Here is a 13,192-nt window from a genome sequence, read left to right on the forward strand (position 1 = left end):
TTTCCCAGTCAAGGAAATCTGGTGTACTCCCATTCCCCCTAAAATTAGCGCTTTCTGTTGGGAAGTGTTTCATGGAAGCATTAATACCTATGATCTACTTCAAAGGAAGAGACCAAATTGGTGTTTGTCCCCCAACTGGTGTGTTCTTTGCAAGTTGAATGGTGAGACTGCGATTCATCTTCTTATCTCTTGCCCTTTTATTAGCTTTCTTTGGGATTGGTTTACTTCTTTCTTTGGATGCAGTTAGTCTTCTCCTGATAGGTTGGAAGGTTTGTTTAGCCCTACTAGCATTAGCTGTACAAAAAGGAGGGGTAGGACCTTGTGGAGATGCACTAGAGCAGTATTAATTTGGACTGTGTGGGAGGAAAGAAATGCAAGAATATTTGAAGAGAAGGAACGAAGCAAGGAAACCTTGGTTGAAACTATAACATTGAGGGTAGCTCATTGGGCAAAAAGTTTGAAGCTGTTTTCGGACTTCAAGATTGAAGATTTCTTCAGAGATTGGGGTATCATCGCTGCATCCTCAACTACAAGACAAAGATCTGTTGAGGTTTGGTCTCCAATAAATGGTTGGAAGAAACTGAATTTTGATGGGAGCTGTTTGGGTAATGTAGGAGCCTCAGGTATTGGGGGAGTCATTAGGGATGAAAAGGGGAACATAATTGCTTTATAGGCCCTGTGGAGCAGGGTGATGTGGCAAGATCAGAGTTTTTGGCTGCAGTTTTTGGGGTTGAGAAGGCAAAAGAACTGGGTATTGGTAGGCTGATTATTGAGGGAGATTCTAAAACTGTGGTTAAGTGGCTGGTTAAAGGGGAGGGGGTGGCATGGCACTTGAGGAATGAATTCAGAAAATTCAAATGGCTGTCACAAAACATGTTAGTCCGAGTGAAATGGCTCAAATGTAGTACTGATTTGGGACAGCTTCTATAGCTGGTTCCTTTCACGACTTCTTGTAGTAATCATGTTTCTCTCATAATTAATGAAATTTTTTCTGTGTTGCTGATCCAAAAAAAAAAAAGAAGAAAGCTGATCTGGAAATGATTATTAACATTGAGGTGGGGATGGGTAAAAAGCTGGGGCTTTTCTTCTTGGGAGGAGAGGAATTTGCAAGAAAATCCTTTGAGGAAATAGAATAAATTCCTGTTGGTTTTTGGAAGAATGTTGAGAAGGACATTGAAACTACTGAGGAGAGGTCTAAGGTTACAAAGGAGATGAGCACCATTTTAACAGCAGAGCAAGTGTTTGAGCAGAATGCAGTTCTAGAGCTTGAAAGAATTAATGAAAGGCTGGAGAAAAGGCAGAGTGCTAAGGATATGCCCAATGCAGTTAAAAGATTTGAACATAAAACATTTTGAGTTGTGCCAGTTTCAAAGGCTTTTGCAAGGTTAAGGGGAGGTTTATTTTGAGTGGGAATTAACAAGAGGACTATGAAGACAAAAACAGCTTTGAAGAGAAGAAAAGAGGTTGTTGTTCCAACTGACAAAGGCCTGAAGTGATTTTGTTTTTGCTCGGTAGGTGGAAGGGGAGTTTTGGGCTGTCTGCTTGTTAGGTGTTCGGGCAATATGAGAGGGAGCTCAGGAAGGAGTTTAGGTATGGACAATGTTGGGCTTTAATTGGGTGGTTCAAGAGTTTTGATTAGGTCGATTTGTGATTAAAGTTTTGGAAATTTTGTGGTGGCAGGATGTTTTTTTCTTTTTGGGAGTGATGCCTTATCACCCATTGTAATCTCCTTTCTTGTCTCTTTCTAATAATTTTTTTCTTTATTTATCTTCAAAAAATTAATATAATGATACTTCACCTGTTTCAAAAAATAAAAAAAATCAAGCTGCAAAAAATGTAACAAACATGCAACTTTTAACTGATGTAAAAACTTATGATTCCTTGAGCCTGTCTGTATTACGATTGAAAAGGAAAGATGGGACAGAAATGTAAACTGTGATTCCCCATTTTGGCTGCAAACAACGTGCCGTGTTGGATTTAGAAAGTTGCAGAATTTTATGAGTTTACTAGCAAGGCGAATGTTTGAAGGTCTTCCTAGGATTTGTGGCAGGCTTTCCTTTGGTCCCTGGGATTCTGGAATGGTCTGGATGCTCCACATCAGAAAGTTGTTTAAAAAGAAATATAGAAAGAGAAACCTAAGCCAAGATGAAGCTCCCATTTTAGTGAGATATTAAGGCTGGAGGAAGGTTTTGATTGAAGGTGATGCTAAACTTGCAATAGGTTGTCATTCAAGGACTGACAGTAGTTCCATGGTTATGCTTTATCAATTATATACACCTGGAGGCTGAAGGATAATATCTTTTTCTGTGCTAAAAGTTAAGGCATCTCATATCTTTCTTGAAGGCAACAAGAAGATGATTTCATTGCAAATAGAGGTTGAGAACCCAGTTACTCAGATGGGAATCAAGAGGATGAACAGGTAGTTGAAATTCTTGAGCATATCTGGAGAGAGAGAGAGATTATTGCCACTTTCTTATTTCTTTAGTGAAGACTTTGACATTATTCTGGAGATTCTATCGCATAATCATTAATTTCTCTTGGTATGTATTGAAATATCAAGGTGCTGTTTACTAGTTTTGAATATTTATAATAGTGTTACTAGCATGGATACTTCATACTTCTAATTTGGACATTTGGATGAGTTTGAACTAATTGGATCTTCAGTATGTGTGTGTATATATATTATATAGTAAGGTAAAATTTCATTAAAAAGAGAGAGATTATAAGAGAGGATGAAGAGATTTCACCAGAAATGAAATGGAAACACATTTTCAAGAAACTTGAATGAACCTAAAAAGTCTTAATCATCAGATAAGGCTGTAATCGGATTGGATTCAGCAACATCCGAATCCAACCCAATTAATGGAAACTGAAATCCAAATCTGATCTGATTTATGGATCTTGGATTGGATTGGAATCCCATTGGACTTGGATCAGATTCGGATTTAATCTGACTCTCTTCATTTTTTAAAAAATAAAGAAAAAACTTAAAAAATAAAAGTTTAATTACTTTTTAACTTATATATAATAAATTAATATAAATAAAAATATTTAATTTATTATATATAAATTTATATAATATAAAATGATATATAAAATTATATTTTTATATTTATATATAATTATATCAATTTTATATATTAAATCAATAATATTATAAAATAATTGCTTGCATTTTAATTGGATTGGATGGAGTTAAATCTGCATCTGATCTGATTATTAATCAGATGCAGATTGTAAAATCTGAACCTGATCCAATTATGTAAACAGATCATCTGAATCTGAGATTATCAGATAGGATGTCAGATTGGGTTTTGGGCTTTCGGAGTCCGTTGACAGCCCAATCATTGGATATTATAGTGACCAAGGACTCCTATAAATGTGAACCATGAGATTCTGTAGTGGAGATTTGGATTGAATCCTGCTTTCCCCAGGGTGGGGGGTTATGGGTTTGGGGGATGGGCTACCCACTGGTTGTGTAGCCCTGTGGATTGTGGAACCAAAGAAAAAAGTGCTCCATGAGTATTGAACAAATGTCAACCACTTCATTCCTTGTAAAATGAATCTTTCCTTAAAAAGTTGGATAGTTCCTTGCATACCCCAACAGACTGGGAAAGGTATAGTACTCAATGTGGCTAATGTAGCCCTGAACATTTGAATTGAAGAATAGGCCTAAATAAAATCAACTACCTTACATTGTATCAAATCAAATGGTTCACATTTAACAAATTTTGTTCTTTTCTGTGTTACTATAGGGTGACCGTACAGACAAGCGAGACACAAGTGCTTTTAATACATGGAAGGATATCATAATTCCTGGAAATGTTGATGATGGGATGACAAGAAATGGTGCTACCCTAGTCAAACCCTTGCCCTTATCAAAGAGAAAATACTTGGCAAACTTCTTGGGTCGAGCTCAGGGAAAGGTTGGCCGTCTCCAATTGATAGAGCTTGCAAAGCAGTTCCCAGATAAGGTTTGTTTTCTTCCATTTTCTGTGGTTTTAAACATTTAAGTGGATAAGGAATCTTTTGTGTTGAAATTTTGACAGATTACTAGATAATGTTTGTTTTGCTGAAGTGGGCTACTCTGTTGTGTACTGCATTGACCTAAAAATAAGATGTATCTGTGCTTTGAATTCTTTCAGTAAGAAGTAAAAAATAAAAGTATTGTTGAAAGAAAAGGGCTGGAGTTTTTTTTTTTTTAGTTTTTTAAATTTTGAATCAGTAACTTGATTAAAAGGAACTTATTGATCTATCAAAAAGACCCCTGTTATAGAAATGACTAATAGCAATTTTTTGATTTACATATCAAGTAGTCTGCAGTATGCCAGACCGTGAATAATCTGAAACTAGTTTTAATCTGCCCACCCCTTCTCTAGCTAAAATGTTTGCTGCTGTATTGGATGATCTGGTGATCCACCTGAATTAGCTAGTCAGAAGGGATGCAAGAGCCTTTGTCTCTTCACTCTAAGAGTCCATGGTCCTTCTCAAGCTGATATATCAACCCTACCTGTCAGTCTTAACACTTGTTTTCAATAATTATTTTTTTTTCCTTTTTTTTCTGGGATCAGTATCACTACCTGCTCCATGCTGATAAATAGGATAATTTCAGACCCTGGGGGAGTGCAAATAGGACAATTGGCAATGAAAATCCTATCTGACATTTTAATCCCATCTGTAATTTACTAAATCTTCAATTATCTGATATTTTATTAGTATCCTTTTAGTTCTAGATTTTACAAAATGTAGAGATAAATAATTTTCTTCACATTATTGATGAAAATAGTTGTCTTTGTTTGATTCAAAATTTAATGAAAATTATAGTACCTGCAATGTGTTTATAGTAATATTCTGTACGATATACAACAATCAAAAAAATTCTGTACAATATATGTTGAGCAGGAGGAGAAGGAGAAGAAAGGAAGAAGAGGCTACAGAGTTAAGGCCTCAACAAAACTTAGCTTCAGTCGAGTGAAGCCTTGCATTTATACTATTCTGGCCGTACCTAACAATATGTCTACAGAATTACAAAAATACCCCTGTGGGTACTAAGTCTGTGAATAGTACATATAATACACCTGTTAACACTCCCCCTCAAGTTGGGGTATAGATATCAATTATGCCCAACTTGTCACAGAGACCTTGATGTCTGGAATGGTTTAGCCATTTTGTAAATAAGTTTGCTAGTTGGTCTTTAGAGCTGATGTATGGAGTACATACTTCGCTTGTGATGATTTTCTCTCTGATAAAATGCTTGTCAACTTCAATGTGCTTTGTTCTATCATGTAGTACCGGGTTGGCAGCGATACTGATAGCTGCCTTGTTGTCACAGAGTAGAGTCATGGGTTTACCAACTGGAAAACCCAACTCTCCCAATAGATTCTTTATCCACATACCTTCGGCTACTCCGTGTGCCATTGCATGGTACTCAGCTTCAGCACTAGATCTAGCTACCATGGTTTGCTTCTTACTCCTCCAAGTAACAAGGTTCCCTCCTACAAAGGTGCAGTAACCACTAGTAGACCTTCTGTCACTTTGAGATCCAGCTCAATCCGCATCTGTGTAAATTTCAACCCTCAAGTGTCCATGTTTCTAGAATAATAAACCAGCACCTGGGAACTTCTTAAGATACCAAAGTACTCTCTCTGTTGCTTGAAGACGGGTGGACCTAGGTGCATGCATGAACTGACTGAGGACACCAACAACATATGCTATGTCTGGACGAGTCATAGAGAGGTACAACAATCTTCCTACAAGCCTTTGAAATTGCTTCACATCCTTAAGAGGTTCACCTTGGTTGTCACTTAACTTATGGTTGGGGTCAATGGGAGAGTCAGTTGGTTCAACCCCAATCTTTCCAGTGTCCTTAAGCAAGTCTAGGACATATTTCCTTTGGGAGATGAAGATACCCTTTTTTGATCGGGCAACCTCAATTCCAAGGAAGTATTTGGCAGGTCCTAGATCTTTCACTTCGTACTGAGTGGCAAGGAAGCCCTTCAAACTTTGAATTTCATCCTCCCAGTCACCAGTAACAATTATGTCATCCACATATACTATTAGGGCAGCCATTTTACCTTCTACCCTTTTTACAAACAGTGTGTGATCTGACTGACATTGCTTGTATCCCCTCTGCTGAACTGCAGTATGAAATCTGCTAAACCAAGCTCTTGGTGATTGCTTTAGCTCATATAAAGACTTTTTTAACTGCACACTTTCTGTTCACTTCCTTGAGCCAAAAAACCGGGGGGTTGAGCCATATAAACTTCCTCTTCAAGGTCACCATTCAAGAAGGCATTCTTGATGTCGAGCTGATGTAGATCCCAATTCAGATTGGCAGCAATAGAGAAAAGTACTCTAATAGAGTTCATTTTGGCAACAGGGGCAAAGGTTTCTGCATAATCAACTCCATATACTTGAGTAAAACCCTTTGCCACTAAACGAGCTTTATACCTCTGCACAGTTCCATCAGCCCCATGCTTAACAGTGAACACCCATTTACATCCAACTGGAACCTTACTCTTAGGGAGATCAACAAGTTCCCAAGTGCCATTCTTATGAAGAGCATCAATTTCTTCCTTCATAGCATTTGTCCATTATGGTATTGAGAGAGCTTCTGCCACATTGTTGGGAATAGGGATACTGTCAATGGAGGTAAGGAAGGCACGAAATGAAGGTGAGATGTTCTCATAGGAGACAAAGTTGGAAATGGGGTGTTTTGTGGTGCACAACCTAACACCTTTCCTGTGAGCAATAGGAAGGTCAAGATCATTAGCAACAGGGAGGTCAGGACTATCATTGGGAGTCAAGTTACCTGAGAGAGTATTATCTTCCCCCAAGGAGTTTGATGGCACTTGAGGTACAACTTCTGGATTCTCCACAGCTCTTGAACTTGGTTGGCCTTTATGATGACGAGAAAAAACACGGAAAGGTGGAGGATCAGGAAGAGAAGGGGGAGAAGGAGAAGGAGAAGGATTAGGAAGAGGAGGAAGCTGAACCAGTTTCTCCTCATGCCTACACTCCCCCTGAGGAGAAACAGGAAAGAAGGGCTCATCTTCAAAGAAGGTAACATCCATGGAGACATAGAATCTCCGAGAAACAGGATCAAAGCAACGATACCCTTTCTAAGAGAATGAGTAGCCAAGAAATATACATGGGATAGCACGAGAGTCCAATTTCCCCCCGGGTGGGAGATAGGTTTTGGATAAAGCACTGACAACCAAAAACACGAGGAGGGATAGAAAGAAGAGGGGCCTTAGGAAAGAGAAGCTGATGTGGGGCTTTGTACTCTAACCAACGAGAGGGCATTCGGTTAATGAGGTATGTAGAACAAAGGACAACCTCAAGCCAAAATCGTTTGGAAACATTCATGTGGAGTAGTAAACCCCGTGCCACTTCAAGGAGGTGTCGGTTCTTCCGTTCAACCACACCATTTTGTTGTGGCGTACGGGCACAAGAGCTCCGATGAAGAGAGCCATGTGAAGCAAAGAACTCTGTGAGGTCACTATGAAAAAACTCTTGCATTGTCTGACTGGAATATTTGAATCTCGGTCTGAAATTGGGTGAAGACCATCCACTGAAAATCTTGGATAATTTTTGGTACTTACTCGTGGGTTCGCATTGGATATACCCAAGTGTATCTGGAATAATTGTCAATGAAGGTAATGAAGTACTTGTAGCCACTCTCAGAAGGTAAAGTAACAGGGCCCCACACATCAGAATGCACAATGTGAAAAGGAAACTCAGTGCCACAAATACATTTTACTCTTTTTGAACTGACTCAGAGACTCTGTAACATGAAGGCCAGCCGTATTCTCCAGCATGTAGAGTCCATCAATCATACGTCCCCTACCAATCGTCCTCCCCGAGGCCAGATCCTGAATCACACAATGGGTAGGGAAAAAAGTCACAGAACAGTTCAAGGAATTTGTAACACTACTGACTGAGAACAAATTCATAGAGAATTTTGGAACATGAAGAACATCAGAAAGAGTAAGGCCGAGGGGAAGAGAGAGAGTTCCTTGACCAGCTATGGAAGTGTATGATCCATCAGCTAGTCTCACTTTATCTCTTCCGGAAAGAGGGTGATAAGTTTGAAAGTAAGAGGACATACCAGTCATGTGTTTTGACGCTCCAGAATCGATGATCCATGGAGAGTCAAGGTTGTGTGAGGCAGCATGGAAAGCTATGGCAGGATTTGCTGATATGGATGCAAAAGAGGTGGTGAGAGGAGCATCCATCTGGCGAATTGCTTTACCATAAAGCTCCAAATAGTCACGAAAGGAGTTTACAATATCCTCCCTTGGGTCTGATCTAGAGTAGTTGTGTTGGCTATGTGGTGTTTGAGGCACAGTAGAAGTGGAGGGCTGATTCTCCCAAGTAACCATATTTGCCATGTGGTGTTTCTTGGTACCTTGTTGCCCGGGTCTTCTAATTACATCTGAGCCTTGCTTCTTAGGTAAATCCTGAGCCCACTTTGGTTTCCCATGGAGATCCCAACAAGTATCTTTGGTGTGCCGGGGCTTCTGACAATTAGTGCACCACAATCTTTCCTTATTCATGATTCTAGGTTTAGAAGTACTCAAAACACAGGCACACTGCCTTACAGAGCTGTTATAGTCCACAACTAGGCACTTGCTGATTTTCTGTTTCACAGAGAACCAAACACAAACACTGCAGCTGCAGTACTAGGATGTATGACCTACACTATGTAGGAGTCCACAGAACAATATACGAACTGCTCTTGCAGTGTAACCAGGTCTGAATGATCTACAGTTTTGCAACTCCAATACAGCTTCTCAACCAAGAGAGAAAAAAAAAAAATTTAGTAGAAACAGCAATACAAGTGGTGGTGCATCACACCTAATCGGCTGATATCCACTTTCCAGGACAGCCGAACAGTCACTTAGTGTCTAGGGTTCAACCACAGTCCCTTGGAGAGTTGAATAGAGCAACATACAATTGGAGGAAGGGGAACAGTCCCTACACAGATTTTGGGACATCAACAGTCGTGCAAGAAGAGAGCCATAAACAGGAAAAAAGTTTCAGTCCCTATGTCACCCGAACTGTGAATAGGTAGAACAGTCATGGATTCGAGCTTCTCTTCAGGTTAGAACCTTCCTTCGAACATCTGGGATGGATTTCCATAGACTTCTTAGCCGAGCAACACCAGCTACCAGCACCTAAGGCTGGAAGTTGAACAGTCAGTAGCAGAACCCTTTTTTCTGCGCCAGGAAGTTGAACAGTCAGCTTTCATGTAGCAGAACCCAACTCGACAGTGGAGACAATCCGCAGCACTAGAGAATGCTTCCTCTCCTTGTCTTCGAGCATCAGGACTATAGCTTCTATGCAGCAGTGGAGAGAGACCTCAGCTGGTTGTTTTCCAGGCCTGGACAGTCCTGCTCTGATACCATGTTGAGCAGGAGGAGAAGGAGAAGAAGAAGGGAAGAAGAAGAAGAAGAAGAAGAAGAAGAAGAAGAAGAAGAAGAAGAGGCTACAGAGTTAAGGTCTCAACAAAACTTAGCTTCAGTCGAGTGAAGCCTTGCATTTATACTATTCTGGCCGTACATAACAATATGTCTACAGAATTACAAAAATACCCCTGCGGGTACTAAGTCTGTGAACAGTACATATAATACACCTGTTAACAATACTAAGAATTGTTAGATTAGGGTTAGTCCATGTTAATATTGGCTTAATAATCATAAATAGGAAATTAACCACAACTTAATAACTAAGAATTGGCTTAATAATCATAAATAGGAAAGTTTTTGTCTCAATAAGAGTGGCCAACATGAAGACGCATTCAGTTATCATAGATTAGGGTTAGTCCATGTTAATATTCTTTGTATGATTGTATCTGGTGGTAGCAGGGTTTAAAAATACAGTATTTGAGGTGGTCAAATTTTGAATTTAGAACCAACGTTTTTGTCAGCAATTCAGAACTAACTTTTTATTCTTGTGGTTCAGTAGCCTTGGAATTTATGTCAAACTCTTCTATGCTTGTTTGTTGTGAAAGTATGCTTCTAATTGCTATATGCATTGATTTACAGTGACAAGATTTTCCCTTGCTGGTATTAATTTGTTTCAGAAAGTATGCATTTTTGATTTCCAAAAGAAGCATGCATTTTGATTTTGTGACCAGTTGGAATCTCCAGAGCTGAAGTTTAGTGGTCCTGACAAATTGGGAAGGATGGAGTATTTTCAACACTTGCGCAATGCCAAGTTCTGCCTTGCACCATGCGGTGAATCATCGTGGACTCTTCGTTTTTATGAATCATATTTTGTGGTATGGATCTCTCTCTCTCTCTCTCTCTCTCTCCCCTCCTCCCTGTCCGTATATGGAGACTAAAGTAGGCATGTATGAATTCATTGGTCTTGTCTAATGAAAAGATCTAGATGACCAAAGTGCAGTTTTGGTGTTGGTTTGAGGGCCCTATATGTCCCTAGACCACCCATTATGAATGGAATCATGGAAAGTTTCATTTAAAAGCTGCCCTTGTACATGACAAAGAAAAGGCTACTTTTCTTTCTGGGAGAAGTAAATTTGACCTCTAAATCTGATAAGAAACTTGATTAAAGAAGTAAAAAGTAAGAAAGGAAGAAGAAAACAACATGATAGAAGAAGGGGATGGAGAAGAAGAAGAGGGTTCGATAATCACCTCTCTCCCCTCACTAATCCTTTTATTAATCTTCACTAATGTGGTTAATTACAAATCAGCCCTTAAGTGGGGCGTCCAGCTAAGCATAAACTTAAAATAACTTAAAAGAAGTTAATAGGCCCATTAGCATACAAAATAAATAACCTACTACTGAAACATAAAATAGACACTAGGGCCCATTTGGCCCAGTCTCTCTCTACATTCCCCCTTAAGCTGATCATAGATGTCAATCATGCCTAACTTATATAGTGTGTTAGTTTCTCTTTTGGAGCACCTTTGGTCAAGACATCAACCAATTGCTCTTCTGAAGAAATAAATGGCAAGTAAACCTCTCTTGAAGCAACTCTTTCCCGTATAAAATGTCTATCAACCTCTATGTGCTTAGTTCTGTCATAGTAGAGCATCATTGGCTTTTCATAGTCAGCACCCAACTCTTCCAGAAGTGATCTAAGTCACAGTAATTCCGACACTCCATGTACCATTGCCCTGTATTTTGCTTTAGTTGAGGATCTGGCTACTATAGACTATTTCTTACTCCTCCATGAGATAATGTTCCTTGCCACTAAAACACAATATCTTGAGGTGGATTTCCTATCATTAATCAATACATATAGCTCAATCAACATCAGTGTATGCTTCCAACTTTGTGTGTCCATGTTTGGCAAATAGAATACCTTTCCCTGGAGTGCCTTTCAAATAACACAACTCTTTCTGCAACAACTAAATGTGTCTCTGGGAGAATGCATAAACTGACTAATAACACTCACTGCATAGGAAATATCTGACCGAATCATGTAGAGATATAACAACTTCTCACACCCCTATCGGGCAACAATTCACCATCAGTGGCAGAGAGCTTATGATTGGGATCTATAGGGGTGGAAGCTGGTTTGGCACCAAGTTCACCAGTCTCTGCAAGGAGGTGAAGAACATACTTGTGTTGAGAAATGAAGATACCATCCTTGGATCTAGCAACTTCAATTCTCAAGAAATATTTGAGATCCCTCAAATCCTTGATTTCAAAGTTAGAGTTACGAAATCTTTTGAGCTTAATTACTTCTTGGGTGTCATTGCCCGTGACCACAATGTCATCAACATAAACAATCAGAAAAGTCACCAAAGAGTTACTTCTTTGGTTTGTGTGTAACCAAAGGATACACGAGCAGCTCTAAATCTCTCAAACCAGGCTTGAGGAGACTATTTGAGACCATAAATAGATTTCTGCAGTTTACACACCTTCCTTGCATTTCCTTTCCATATACCCCTGGAGGCAAAGACATATAGACCTCTTCATGGAGGTCTCCATTCAAAAAGGAATTTTTAACATCAAACTAGTGAAGGGGCCAATCAAAAGTAGCAACTAAAGACAACAAAACTCGAACTGGAGTCATCTTGGCCATAGGAGCAAAGGTCTCAAGGTAGTCAATACCATACATCTGAGTGTAACCTTTAGCAACCAATCGAGCCTTAAACCTCTTAATAGTGCCATCAGAATGATACTTAACACCCATTTACAACCCACTGGTTCCTTCCCTTTAAGCAAATCCACAATATCCCAGGTATGGTTCTTATGCAAAACATCAAGTTCAGTCATCATAGCATCCCTCCATTCAGGTTTGGATAGGGCTTTTGGTATAGACCTGAGAATCACATGGGTAGAAGTAGAGGCAAGAAAAGAGTAATAGGTAGGGGATAGAAGGCTATAGGACATGTGTTTGGAGATACAATGTGTTGTACACTTTCGCTTGTCTTTTCGAAGGGCAATAGGAAGGTCAAGGTCTGGGAAGGTAGGTGGGTTAGAGGAGGGCTGACCTGTTACCTCAGTAGTGATGGGAGGTGCAAGAGGCTCTGTGGAAGGAGTGAAAACAACTTGCCCATGCCTGAACCATTGCCGTTAGTACCACCTTTGGAGCACAGGATGTGAAGGAAACGAATAGGAGAATGAGCTGGAGGAGGAGGGGGAGTAGGAACATGTGATGGAGATATAGTGGAAGGGGAGGCATCAAAAAAAGATGATTCAGTAGGGGACTCAAAAGGAACTGGAAGAGGAACAGTTGGAGACATAGAAAATGGCTCCTTAGGATGCTCTCCCTCAGGAGAAATACCAAAGAAAGGAATGGACTTAGAAAATGTGACATCCCTAGAGACAAAGCGGGTGCCACGAGCCGGATCAAAACAACAATATCCCTTTTGTGTGGAGGCATATCCTAGAAAGACACACTTATGTGCCTTAGGCTCAAATTTGTGTCTCTGATGATTATGAACGTGTACATAGCAAGTGCACCAAAGACTCAGAGAGGAAGAGAAAAGAGATCCCCATCCAGGAAGAGAAGGATAAACGGGGTTTTGAAATCCAGAACCCGAGAAGGCATACGGTTAATCAAGAAGGTGGCAGTAAGAACAACATCCTCCCCCCACCACACAAAAAAAAAAAAAAATTAATAGGAACATGAGATGCAAAAAGGAGGCATCGAGCAACCTCAATCACATGGCGTTTCTTCCATTCCACCACTCCATTCTGTTGTGAAGTGTAG

General features: G+C 39.7%; 1 pseudogene across 1 annotated transcript in view; it reads left to right on the forward strand.

The window, feature by feature from the left end:
* Positions 1–13,192, forward strand: part of LOC104589276 (putative glycosyltransferase At5g25310) — a 30,552-nt pseudogene that overhangs the window by 13,307 nt on the left and 4,053 nt on the right. The window contains exons 5-6 of the transcript XR_016076614.1: positions 3,756–3,974; positions 10,142–10,285. The product of XR_016076614.1 is annotated as a putative glycosyltransferase At5g25310 (transcript). The remainder of the gene's footprint in view (positions 1–3,755; positions 3,975–10,141; positions 10,286–13,192) is intronic.

The sequence above is a fragment of the Nelumbo nucifera genome, chromosome 5 (assembly GCF_055504915.1).
Source record: "Nelumbo nucifera cultivar China Antique chromosome 5, China Antique-T2T, whole genome shotgun sequence".
NCBI classification, from domain to species: domain Eukaryota; kingdom Viridiplantae; phylum Streptophyta; class Magnoliopsida; order Proteales; family Nelumbonaceae; genus Nelumbo; species Nelumbo nucifera.